The following is a 13,206-nucleotide window of genomic DNA, read 5'->3' on the forward strand; positions in this document are numbered from 1 at the left end:
ATTTGTGAGACTGGTAAACTTATGATACGTACGATGGTCTTTCGTTCTACACGGTGCATTTCAAGGTCCTGCACCCATCCGTCGGTAAACTGTACCTGGGCTTGTTGCAGTGACCTGAAGTTACTAAACTTCACGAGTGTATGCACTCACTCCAAGAAGCGTATAATTATAAATATGCATATAAATATGCTACGATGAGATAGCTGACTTCATCTAACTAGCAAATGTTGTCCAGGCTACGTTGGTGATGCAGTTTTTTTTAATATGTATGATATTTTTGTCATGCGATTTTTAAAGCCGGTCCTACAACCGCATCCAAGAATAACATGCAGCTTATCTCAGAACTGTCGGTGAAAATTATTCTTGCAGCTAGGTTTAATTGAGCTGCATTTTAAAGAGGTGCAATTTCACAATTTGTGTATATTTTCTAAGTTCACTATTTTGTCATGTGTTGAGAAAAACACAGATTTAAAAATTACATGGTCTAATATTTACATTTAGCATATAACTGCAACATGCTTTTTTTCGTTTTTTTTTTAAAGACTCGAAAGGACTTGAAATTCAAAATTTCAGACTTGTGACTTGACTCGGACTTTTACACCAGTGACTTGAGACTCGACTCTGACTTGCCTGACATTACTTGAGACTTGACTTGAGACTTGAGGATAAAGACTTGAGACTTACTTGAGACTTGCAAAACAATGACTTGGTCCCACCTCTGGTAAATATCTTCTTCACCACCATCCTCATCGTTGTCCTCATCCTCATCGCCATCCTCCAGAGGTTCTGCAATCTGTCTAACCTTGCAAATATTGTGTAATATTGCACAGGCTATGATGACTTTGCTGACTTTTTCAGGCCTCAGCCGCACCTCTCCGTGGAGAACATGAAAGCGCCTCTTAAGCTGGCCTATGCCATGCTCCACCACCGCTCTTGTTGTCTTGTGGGCCCTACAATAGAATACAGAGACCTTTAATTATTTGATGGAAATATTGCACTACTTGGATGCTCTAACATATTGCTTGCATTTCATTTCCATGATTTTTGTATTGTTTGGCTTACCTGTTATAGTTTAGTTGGGGCCCTTGGCATGGCTGGAGGTAAGGTGTAAGGAGCCATGGTTTGCATGGGTAGCCACTGTCCCCTAACAAGTGGCAATTAGCTGGCACATAGCGTCTCTCAAAAAGCTGTCTGATGCCACTCTCGGAGAGCATTCTCGCATCATGTGTGGAGCCTGGCCGTTTAGCCACAATGTCCAAAATCTTACAGGCCGCATTGAAGACTATTTGCACATTGATGCTGTGGAAATTCCTCCTGTTAACAAAGACAGCCTCGTCCTCTGATGGCGCAATTATTCTCACATGTGTTCCATCAATTACACCCACAACGCCAGGGAATCCTGCAATGTCCATAAATGCCCTTTTATGTGTGTGTAAAGTGCGGGCATCCAGCGGGAATGAAACAAATTGTGTCACAATATTAGGTTGTGACAAAGCTGTCAGTGTTTGGGTGATGACTCTGCTGACAGAGGATTGGGACAGACCCAAGTCATCACTGCTGCATTGTTGCATTTTCCCAGTTGCCAAATACCTCAGGGTTGTGATTACTTTCGTCTCCGGTGTAATAGCGTTGTGGCGTCGAGTTGGTGAAGTAATTGCATCTCTAAGGAGATCCACCACAAACATGATTCCTGCACGATCCAATCTGTAGCGTCTCAATAATTCCCTGTCATCCAGTGTTTGCAGGACATCTCTCCTGCCTCTTCTGTTGGCCATTTTGTGCAGCTGCTTAGGGGAACTCCTAAGCCACTAAAAGTCCTCTTCCCTGCTCTTAGCAGATCTCGCCTTAGGAGCCCTTTTAAGCGCTAGGAATCTTGAGGAATAGCTTTTATATTAACTGGGATTGTCGTGTCACTTTTAGGGGAAATTCTAAGAAAACGTCATGACTCTGAGAATTTTCTTAGAATTTGGCCGCTAGGAGCCACTTTTTGCACAAAGATTCTTTAGGGATACGGGCCCTGGTGTCCTGCAGGTTTTAGATGTATCCTTGAACCAACACAGCTGATTCAAATGGCTAAATTACCTCCTCAACATGTCTTGAAGTTCTCCAGGGGGCTGGTAATGAACTAATCATTTGATTCAGGTGTGTTGACCCAGGGTGAGATCTAAAACCTGCAGGACACCGGCCCTCGAGGCCTGGCGTTGCCTACCCCTGATATAGACAGTGCTTGAAGCAGTTATGACCTTCTTGCCATATTGGCAGAATAAGGCTACGTTCACACTGCAGGCGAAAGCGCATCAAATCCGATTTTTTTGACCCTATGCGACCCATATCCGATCATGCTATGACAGTGTGAACGGCGCAAATCCGATATTTTCAAATCCGATCTGGGTCACTTTCGTATGTGGTACTGAATCCGATACATATCCGATGTTTTAGAAAGCGACTGCTGTTTGAACGGTCAAGTCGCATTAAATCCGCCTTTTACGTCACCGACACAAGACTGAAGCCAATTATCAGCGCCCGAGAAGACATCGCGAACGCTTCCTAGCCATCCAGTGTAGATGTCAGTGAAACTGTTGGGAAGACAACGTAAACATTTTATTTGTACTGTATAATCTGCAGATTCTGACAGAAATCTGCAGCTATCCTTTGAAGCACCGCTCCTCTCTTAAACAGCAATAAGGATCATTATTAGGTTATTTACATTATTATGTAAATAACAAAATAACTTAAAGCAAAAATTGGGAAACGTAAAGTCCGAAGTCTTTATATTAATGGCCATCAGTCAAACAATACTGTTTGTTCTTGGTCTAAACAGAGTGCGTTGTGTGTGACATCTTCTTTTGCGCATGCGGGCCGCTTTGAGCGTTCACACTAGAGCGTGTTTGCTGTCGCATTTTATTTGTAGTGTGAACGAGGAGACAAAAAAATCAGATTTGATCAAAAAATCGGAATTGAGCATTAAGACCTGCAGTGTGAACGTAGCCTAAATGACCTGGAAGCTGTTGCACTGTCTGCACCTGTAAACTCCAGGACACGTTTACAAACAATTTTCGTTGTTATTTGCGCTGCAGCTGCAGGTTAGGGTGGAGTTACTGTGTGTGTGTTTACAAGTAGTTTTAAACCTTGTGATCCACAAAACAGCATAACAGTAAAAGAAGAATTGACTGCGTTACAGTCAGTGCGGGAGCGGCGGCTTTGCTCGTGCGCGATTCATTTGCAGTTTGGACGCACGTGAACATCTCCTGCCCTGATACACAGCAAAATCGCCAGTGTTAAATTGACACTGTGAGTGTTAAATTTAACACTAGAAAAGTGTCTATATGTGTCCACTCTTTTGAGTGTTAAATTAACACTTTTCAAAGTGTTATATTTTTAACAACGAGCTAGTGTTATTTTAACACTGCACAGAGTTAAAAATTAACACTGAGTAACACTGACCAGTGTCAAAAATATTCTACACTGGTGTTAAGTGTTAAAAATTAACACCGAATAGTGTTGGTGGTACTTTACACTAGCCCTGGTGTTAAAAAATTCAACTCTGAATAGTGTTAATTTTCTAACACTAACACTAGTGTCAGTCAAATCATTAATACCACCAGATTACAATAAACTCCCATTAATCTCTGATATCTCTACTGCTACAATTAACCCCCAACATCCACCCATTACAAAGAAATACAAGACATTAACGTTCCAAAATACTTTGTATTCAGATACACCACAAGTAAACAAGTCATACAAAATTACAGTATGGGACAATGTACATTTTGTCATCAGTGCCATTTGAAAATTGCCTATCATAAGGTCTATAGTACACCAGATCATCTACAGAGATCAGTGCAAAGACATCTAATCCATCCTCAATAACAAATGCATTTAAGTGATCATTGAAATATACTGTTGAGACCTTACAAGTTAGAAGATAAGTATTGAAATCGCTAACAATTATACTGACAATCTTACTGAACAAAGGCATCTCATTTTCAACACCAGAACAAACATACATCCCAACTTGATATTCTGTACCATAACTTTTGACCCAGGAAGTTGTAGAAACAATAGAAGAAACATCAAACATTTTATTCAGTGCTTCACTGCCTTTTAAGCTGCTGGCCAAGACTTCATTAATGGGGCCGAACTGTAATCTTTTAAAATAAAAATTTTCAAAATGAAAGGCTAATTGATTCTGATGTTTTTTTACTAGTGTTTTTGTGATATTTTTAAAGTTCTTTACAGATCTTTTGAAGAACTTGTGCTTTGCTTCAAATCTCATGCACCACATATGTATGAGTGGCCCAATTTTTCTAATGCAGCGTGGGTAATGGATCATTAGGTGGTGCTTTGGAATCAAATTCCGTTCTGGAAAGAGAGATTTGAAAGCCTTGTGATGATCGGCAATCAGATGTTTCAAATAGCAAGTCATGCCATGAGTTATAATGGGTGAAAAAACAATGTTCACAATTTGAACTAACAAAAGTAGCAAGTTCCAATGTCCATCATTTCTGCAAACGATATCTCCAAAAATCAATGGGCTATTCCGCAAAAGACACCATGACTGCACAGCATTAAGCCCAAGATCTTTGCTGTTGTCATCCAGTTTTAGCCCACCTGGCCTGTTCCTTCTCTGTGCATATCCGTAGTTAAAGCTTATAATTCTCTGTGACAATGAATTCAAGGATATCAAAGAGGTCTTAATCAAGTACTGAAACACAAGCTTTAACTCATACTGCACCACTCCCTCTAGTAGATCATGCATTATGTCTACAGCATAGTTGTCTGAAATATGGAACAGCCGAAGTGAATTGAGTAAACAATTTCTTTTTACACCAAATGTTGAGGCCAAAGCAGGATTTTGTTGAATGGCACCACAGTGTTTGTAATGAAGTTCTTTGGAACGCAGTGTTAAGCCTACATGATCTTCACTAAAAACTGACTGCAACTCTGTCTTATCAGTTAAACAAAATCTACAACAATAGTTTGCACTAAATGATTCAACAAAACCAAAAATGCTATGTAAAGCCAAGTTGTCACCTGTAATCTGAAAAAGCGAACCTCTCACAGGTGTGGCTGAAAAGGGCACTTGCATTCCTTCAGTCTCTAAAATCTTTAGATCATCAACAAGTGGCTTTAGGATAGGATCAAACCCATATTTTTTTAAGTCTTCTGAATGAAAAAGGGCTACAAGATGAATGTTCATCACCACAGAATTTAACTCTGGTGGCAAATTTCTCAAAACAAAATAAATACAACCAAGTTTGTGCACCCCCTTTTTTGAGCCTAAAGGATTAGCAGTTTCAAAATCGTCATAGTAGAGCTGGATCTGGAGAGCATGTTCTTGTTGTGAGAATAAACTGTGATTTTTGAAGTAGGAGCCGTCATTTAAATCTCTGTACAATCCCTCCATGTTTAGTTTTTTTTTCTGGAAACTGCTACAAAGTTCACTGTTTCGAAACATAGATGAAAGGGATCCCATGATAGGAACGTACATGAATTTATCATTGACAGGAACTTGCCTGTATGTCCCTGTTGTTCTATCTTTGCGTACATCAAAACGCACACCAAGAACATGCTCTATGGGTTCAACTATTTTCCATTTTTGCTCAAAATATCTTATCCTTTTAGATTCTGTGTTAAGACATGAAAATGGATTTTCAAGCTGATCAAAGCAATCCTCAACTTTTTCTAAGGTTTCTCTTGATGTATCAGTTGACAAACAGTCGACAACAGATTGTTTTGCATGTGCATGGATGTCATTAACCAGTTCCTCCAATGAACCAACTAACTGTACAGTACTTTCAGGAACTCCTGATGATTGTACTTGAGCAATAACAGAGCTGCACATGTTCAGTATTTGCCTTTTTTCAACTGGAACCGGTGTAGTTATTGTCATGGGATGAGCCACATTTACAGGCTGTGAAACAGAGGTTCCATCGTTAGGTACAGGCTCAAAATTGTTGATGACCTCAGAGTGAACGCAGTCTCCATGTGCTCGGAATAAGTGCCGCTTGTAACCAGAGTACGTGTGAAAGATAAATGAACATCCAGGCTCTCCACAGGTCAAACGTAAAAACTTTCCTGGGTACAAACCATGCTGGAACTTCAAATGTCTAAATAACACTGAGCAACTTGTGTGGTGTATCTTGCAAATGTAACAGATGAACATTTCCAGTCAAAGTGCTGAATAGTGGATATCTTTAAACCGTACAGTGAAGACTTCCTCTTGTTTCATTGACCCGAGGACTGTCCTTCACGCTGCCAACATCAATGCCATACACTTGATGGTCTGGATGAATGTGTAGAAGTTGTCCAATGCCTTATCAAAGGACACGGCAAATTAAAAAATGTGCCTTGAAAAGTTTTGCCTTGTCAAAACCTGCATCTCCCATCTGTGTCACACAGGGAATGACCTTTTGATCTAGGACAATGTAGAAACTTTGGGTAGAAACTTTGGATGATGTTCTTTCTTTCTCCAACCCACAGGACGAATGGCTGAGTGGGGCCAGCCTTAAGAAAAGCCTCTGTGCTACCTCCCACCTGAGGGAGAGAAAGAAACCAAGTGATTCACATTAAACAAAATTGATAATCTGATGTTGAGGCATTGCTGTTTGAAATTATGACAATATTAAAATGTTTCACTCCGCGCGCACAATTATTTTTGTTTCAATGTGTACATTTAGTTTTAATAGAAACAATGACATGTCAGTCCTGCAACACCAAGCTTGTCTGGGATAGATACATCTGCTGCAGGTTGGATCACCTTGCCATCTTAAAATATCAGCCGTTGATAATTTGCATCTGTTCTCATCAAAAGAGAAATATACAATTCTAAAAAGCATACCTTGATGAATTTCATTAGGTGGTGAGCAGCATCTGATGTGCTAATCTTTGAAGACGTCCTTCCCTTAGATGATGGAGTGAAGTGAAGCAGCAAAAGAGGGCAGCCGCCTCGCAGTCCCAAACTACAGAATAGAAATTAAGATCATCACAATTACTGTCATTTAAAGGACCACAGCAGTCATTTTTCCACGTTATGTAATACCATGATGACATTTTAGACACCTGATAATTTTTCTAATAAGGCAGTTTTCCAGCGCCTTGGTATAAAAATTCATTTCTAGAGACTTAAAATCTTCTGGCCACCAAGTGAAGTAGATATCGAGTCATAACAATAGTAAGATTATGTAACTTTTTTTGTGTTCAAACTACATTAAATGTCATTTCAGGTTTAACATGTTTGTAAGCTTGTTTTCATACCATACAGAAATGAGTGATATATTGTGTTGTGGGAATTAAGCAAATGCTGTAAAGGCATGCAAAATCTACCATTTCCAACTTACACTTACCAGCCTCGTTAGAGTAACGCTGTGCAGAAATGAGCAGCTCATCCAATTCTGTACTCTGGGACAGATTTTTGCAATCTTTGATGATCCTTGGCTTGAAGAATGTTGGCCACTTTGCAAGGAACTTACCAGACACTTCCTCCCCAAAAAACAGCATTGTGAAGTCTTGGTCAATCTTAAACACAAAGTGTAACAACAGAAACAACACATTAACAAGAAAACAAACAAAGGAACCACAAAGCAGTCATCATCATTCGAATCCACTTAACGGCTACCCTGAGGTACCCCTGAGCAAGGTACCGTCCCTACACACTGCTCCCCGGGCGCCTGCTTAGTGGGCTGCCCACTGCTTCACTGAGTGAATGGGTCAAATGCAGAGAAAAACAAGTAATTTCCCCATGGGGATCAATAAAGTATCCATTATTATTATTATTATTATAAATTATTTTATGCCTTACCAAGCCAGGTGTATCCAGAAATCTTGGGAAAAGGTCCAGGACAGTAGAAGCTATGGCAGGTTCTTGAACCACTTTTTGCCTATGTTGAAATGTCACCTTCATGTTGTCTTTGACATGTTTCATGTCAGTTGAGTGCCTCTTCCTTGCATTTATCACCTGACAACGGCCTCACATTTGAACACAAGTTGCGAAGAGTCTTGGGGCTGTCTTGAAAAGCTGACTTTGATTAGTTCATCTCTTCTCGGGAACCAGCATATCACCACCTGCCAAGAGTAAAATAAGGTCCAGCATATAACACCATTTCTTTGCAAAATATCTAGCATGTCTAGTCCCTTTAGACTGAGTTAAAATTAATTTTAATTAAAGTAGTACAAGCTGTGTAACATGACTGCAATACAGTATTCTCTCAACTATCACAGGGGTTAGTAGGAACCATATTTCTATTTTATTATTTTTTATATATTTTAAGCGATAAAAACCCTCCCCACAAATATTCCTGACAATGTAGCGTTTGGTTTGTTCGTTTTTAAATTTCAAATATTGTATAACAAGACAAAACTGCAAATATGAACGCATCCCCCCCTCTCCCTCTTAACTAACCGATGCCTTTAATTGAACTACCAAATTAACACAATGGTCCTCTCTTTCTGGTCAGACACTTTGCAGCACTTCTGCTGTAATTTTATTCATATTTAACAAAATAAAAATGCAGAAATAAGTGTACACATTAGTTTTTGACTCTCACTGAACTAACAAAGCCAATCCCTCCACATGTTTGTACTCTCTTGTTACCTCGGCCAGGTCCGCGGCTCTGAACCGTGGTAATGACACCTCTGGCCAATACGCTGGGTTGTCGGGCTTGTAGCTTTACTGTCAGCGAACACAGTGTACAGTCGAATCTTAACAGCTTTCTTACAACCAGGCACTCATTTTGGCGGCAGTGGTTATTATTATATTTACATGCTCTCTTCTTCCATTTCTCATCGGTAACAGCTCTTACTTTCTCCCTCTCTCGCGCTCAAACACACAACGGGAGGGGCAGTTCCACACGTTCTCCCCGCAGCACGGACTACACTACCCATGAGGGCCGGTAACACTCTGCCCTCATTGCCTTTATATTAAATCATTTTTGGCTAATGACAAAAAAAGTCACTTTAAGGGCCAAATTGCATTATACTTCTTCACCTCACCTGACGTGGGCCGCAAGTGGCCTTTGGGCCACGAGTGGCCTCTGGGCCGTGAGTTTGAGACCACTGACCCTAAGGCTTTGGCAGTTTAATTCGAAAATAAATAAAAGGCATTTAATAAAAACTGTGAAATATATTAACATGTAATATTCATTACAGTCTGCCAATAGCCAGATTATGCTAAATGAATATTAGGAAAGAAACTGGTACTTTGCAGAGTTCTAGCTAGCAGTAGCCCAGCTTAACAAAAACAGTTAAAATTCAAATATGACACTTAAAGATGATGTATTTTGATATAAATACTATTTCTTTTACTAGTTATCATGTTACTTGTTCTAACATCAATCTAAAACTTAATATTTAACCGAATAAAACTTACCGCATCAGCAAGAAAAAATGGCGACCGAAGATTCTGGATTGCGAAGCTCCACAGGAAATGAAGGTGTGGTCTAATTTAACACCCACAGTGTTAAAATGCAGTAACGACTAAAATCTACACTTACACTTTTCAGGAATCAACTCCCGATGTGTTATTTTAACTCGATTAAGTGTTGAACTAACTCGGAACTCTGTTGAAATCTACTAACACTGAAAAATCAACACTGGCATTTTTGCTGTGTACTATTGGCCTGCCAACCTCACCGCAGCCATGATGTTGGCGGAGGATCACCTGGCCGTCGGACCAGAGGCTGTACGGTGGAGCGTCCAGCCCATGGAAGACCAGTTACAGGCACCGGCAGCTCAGAAAAGAGGCAGGGGCCCCATAAATGGTAAATGGTCTGTATTTATATAGCGCTTTACTAGTCCCTAAGGACCCCAAAGCGCTTTACATATCCAGTCATCCACCCATTCACACACACATTCACACACTGGTGATGGCAAGCTACATTGTAGCCACAGCCACCCTGGGGCGCACTGACAGAGGCGAGGCTGCCGGAAACTGGCGCTACCAGGCCCTCTGACCACCACCAGTAGGCAACGGGTAAAGAGTACTGACATTGGAGTCCCACAAACCCCTTCGCACCGCTGCTTCAGGCCAGGGGCCCAGAAGACGTGGCTGGGGCTCCAGCACCCACCCCCGGTCTGGGAGGGACGTACCACATTTCGGTAAGGTGTCAAGGGGGTATACGCCACGCCTTGGTGGACATGGGCTGCACACCGAGCCTGGTCCACCAAAGCTTTGTTCTGCCCGGGGCGTTGTTTGAGTGGGTGGAGGTAAGATGTGTGCATGGGGACATGGGAAGGTGCCCCACGCCTCCACGGGATTTTCTCACTTTGTACGGCAGACAGCCTGATTAAAAAAAAATGGGGGGAAGGGTCGAGTCCTGCGAAAAAAATGAGATTCAGTACATGCTGGACCTGAGAGCAAAACTGCACGGGTTGGGGAGGCTTTCATGGGATAATTTGCTCCAGGCTCAGCAGCGTCAACAGAGCCTGTTCAACAGAGGGGCTAAACTCAGGTTTGAGCCTGGTCAAGGAGAGACATGAGTTTGGGTGGGAGTTGCCAGAGTCCATCATTCCCACCTCCCTCCATTGTGATAACCATCTTACATCCCACACAAGTGCAGAGAGCGGATGTTGCTGCTTTACAACAGAGCTTTGCAGGCGCGTTCTCCCCCCTGCCCAGCCAAACGTCTTTCATTGAGCATCGTATTGAAATGCATCCTGGCATGATGTTGCGTTCATGGCCCTAAAGGCTTCCTGAACATAAAAGACAAATTCTTCAGAAGGACATGGCCGACATGCTGAAAATGGGAGTAATAGAAGAGTTGCACAGCGCCTGGTGTAGTCCCATAGTTTTCGTGGTGAAGAAAGATGGTTCTATGCGGTTCTGTGTTGACTATCACAAGGTGAATGAGGTGTCACAGTTTGATGGGTACCCAATGACCCAGGTTGATGAGCACCTAGACCAGTTGGGCACTGCTCGCTTTGGGCTACTGGCAGATTCCCTTGTCTGCAAAGTCCCGGGAAAAATGGCCTTCTCCACTCTGTATGGTTTGTACCAATTTGTCATATTTCCGTTTGGCATGTTTAGAGCCCCGGCCACCTTTCAGCGCCTTATGGACCAGGTGCTGCTGCCGCACGCTGCATATGCTGTTGCCTACCTAGATAATGTGATCTGCCATAGTGACAGCTAGGAGGAGCATGTGCAGCGGGTGGCCGCGATCCTGGATTCCCTGAGGAGGGTGGGGCTCACAGCCTACCTAAATAAGTGTGCGGTTGGACAGAGGGAGGTACAGTATCTGGAGTACCACTTGGAGGGTGGGCAGGTGCATCCACAGGTGGAGAAAACAGCAGCGATTGCATCCTGCCTGCGCCCCAAGTCCAAAATGGAGGTGAGGCGGTTCCTGGGGCTAGCCCCTTGACCGATCTCACCCGGAAAGGTGCCCCCGATCTAGACCAGTGACGGAGCAGTGCCAGGTGGTGCTTGTGCAGCTAAAACAGGCTCTCTGTGGGGAGCTGCTGCCGTTCACGCCTAACTTTTCCCTCCCTTTTTGTCTGAAGACAGATGACTCAAAGAGGCCTGGGGGCCATTTTGTCCCAGCAGGTAGGGGGAGCCGACCGCTCAGTTCTGTACATCAGCCGGAAGCTGACGGATCAGGAGTGCCGGTATAGCACTGTCGAGAAGAAATGTTTGGAGATCCAGTGGCCGGTCGACTCCCTTTGCTACTACCTCCTGGGGCACCCATTCCCCCTCTGCTCAGAGCATGCATGGCTGCATTAAGAGGCTCTAATGCCTGTGTCTCATTCTCGCGGCCCATGTCACCTCTACTTGTGGCCCGCATAAAGACGTGAAGAAATATTTTTCTAAATTATTATTCAAAAAATGATTTACTATGATGGCATAGCCCTAAAGAATATAGACTCACGGGCAGTGTAGTCGGTGATGCCAGCAGAATGGACTGCCATTCTGCTGGCAGCACGACTCTCCTATTTCTCCCTCCCTCCCCCTCTGAGCGCGAGGGAGAAAAAGGAGAGTCCAAAAGTACGAGTTGTCACCAGAGATGGGCAGTAACGCGTTACCGGTAACACGTTACTGTAATCCAATTACTTTTTTTAAAAGTAATGTGTAAAGTAAGGGATTGCTATTGCAAAAAAGATAATTAGATTATGGTTACATTCCCGTAAGCACACTGCGTTACTACGTTACTAAACCGTGATTTTGTTTGCAAGAGTGTCTCATGACAATGACGTAACCGAATGCGACGTTCGTGGCAACAGCTGTGTGCAGTTCAACAGTGGATAATATATAGAGCGTGGGAGAGAGTATGACCATGCAGCGTTTAAAGCGTGGAAGTACTGACATTACTTTGATTTTGATTCTGTAAAAAGTGACAAAAACATTAGCATCCGCTGTAAACTCTGCGTGGGAAGAAAACTTCTTTTTACAGTGAAAAAAACCCCTAAACGTTTGAGCAAGCACCGAGTACGCTGCCACGGGAATGTGAAATTCACAGAGAAACTCCCGGATCCTTCCACTGACATGACTGCTGCAGCACCGGGCAAACCTCTGCCTGCCCTACTCCTGCTAAACAGGTGAAAATGGATTTAAAAGCAACAGGACTGCATAGTCTTTGATTTTATTTGTTTTCTGCTGTGTTCTACTTGCATCTATTTGAAAGTGTGAGTGTAAACACAAAAAACAATTTTATTTTATATGCTGGAATATTCAGGAAATAGGTTTAAATGTTAAACTTATTTCTTCCAGTCAGAGAATATTGCATATAATTAAATTTTTCCTTGATGCATACGGTTAAAATATTAAAACTAATAAAACGTTTTTAAAACAGACTTTTTCATTTGGTTACATTTTATATGATGGATTATGCAGAAAAAGTAGAATCGGGCTGAAAGACCTATTGCTTTATTACCTATTCAGGTTTTAAATCATGTTTTTAAAAAGTGACTAAGTAACTAATTACTTTTGAAAATAAGTAATCAGTAAAGTAACAGGATTACTTTTTTGGGGAATTAATCAATAATTAGTTACCGATTACTTTTTTCAAGTAGCTTGACCAACACTGGTTGTCACCAACCAGAAACGGGAGCTGGAAGCATGTAAATATAATAATAACCACTACAGCCAAAAAGAGTGCCTGACGAGCCCAGTTGTAAGTAAGCTATTAACACTTGACTGTACACTGTGTTCGTGTTTTCCTCCGAAACAATAAGTTGCTTTGGAGCAGCCTTTCAACGCCTCTCTCTGTCTCTCGC

General features: G+C 42.0%; 1 long non-coding RNA gene across 1 annotated transcript; it reads right to left on the reverse strand.

Moving 5' to 3' along the window:
* Positions 1 to 3,691: 3,691 nt before the first annotated feature.
* On the reverse strand, positions 3,692 to 9,501 carry LOC113024625 (uncharacterized). The gene is made up of 5 exons (XR_013909786.1): positions 9,371 to 9,501; positions 7,805 to 8,067; positions 7,350 to 7,521; positions 6,845 to 6,965; positions 3,692 to 6,540 (listed from the first exon to the last, which is right to left on the reverse strand). It is a non-coding gene; the product is annotated as an uncharacterized LOC113024625 (long non-coding RNA).
* Positions 9,502 to 13,206: the final 3,705 nt, after the last annotated feature.

Source organism: Astatotilapia calliptera, chromosome 6 (genome assembly GCF_964374335.1).
Source record: "Astatotilapia calliptera chromosome 6, fAstCal68.1, whole genome shotgun sequence".
NCBI lineage: Eukaryota > Metazoa > Chordata > Actinopteri > Cichliformes > Cichlidae > Astatotilapia > Astatotilapia calliptera.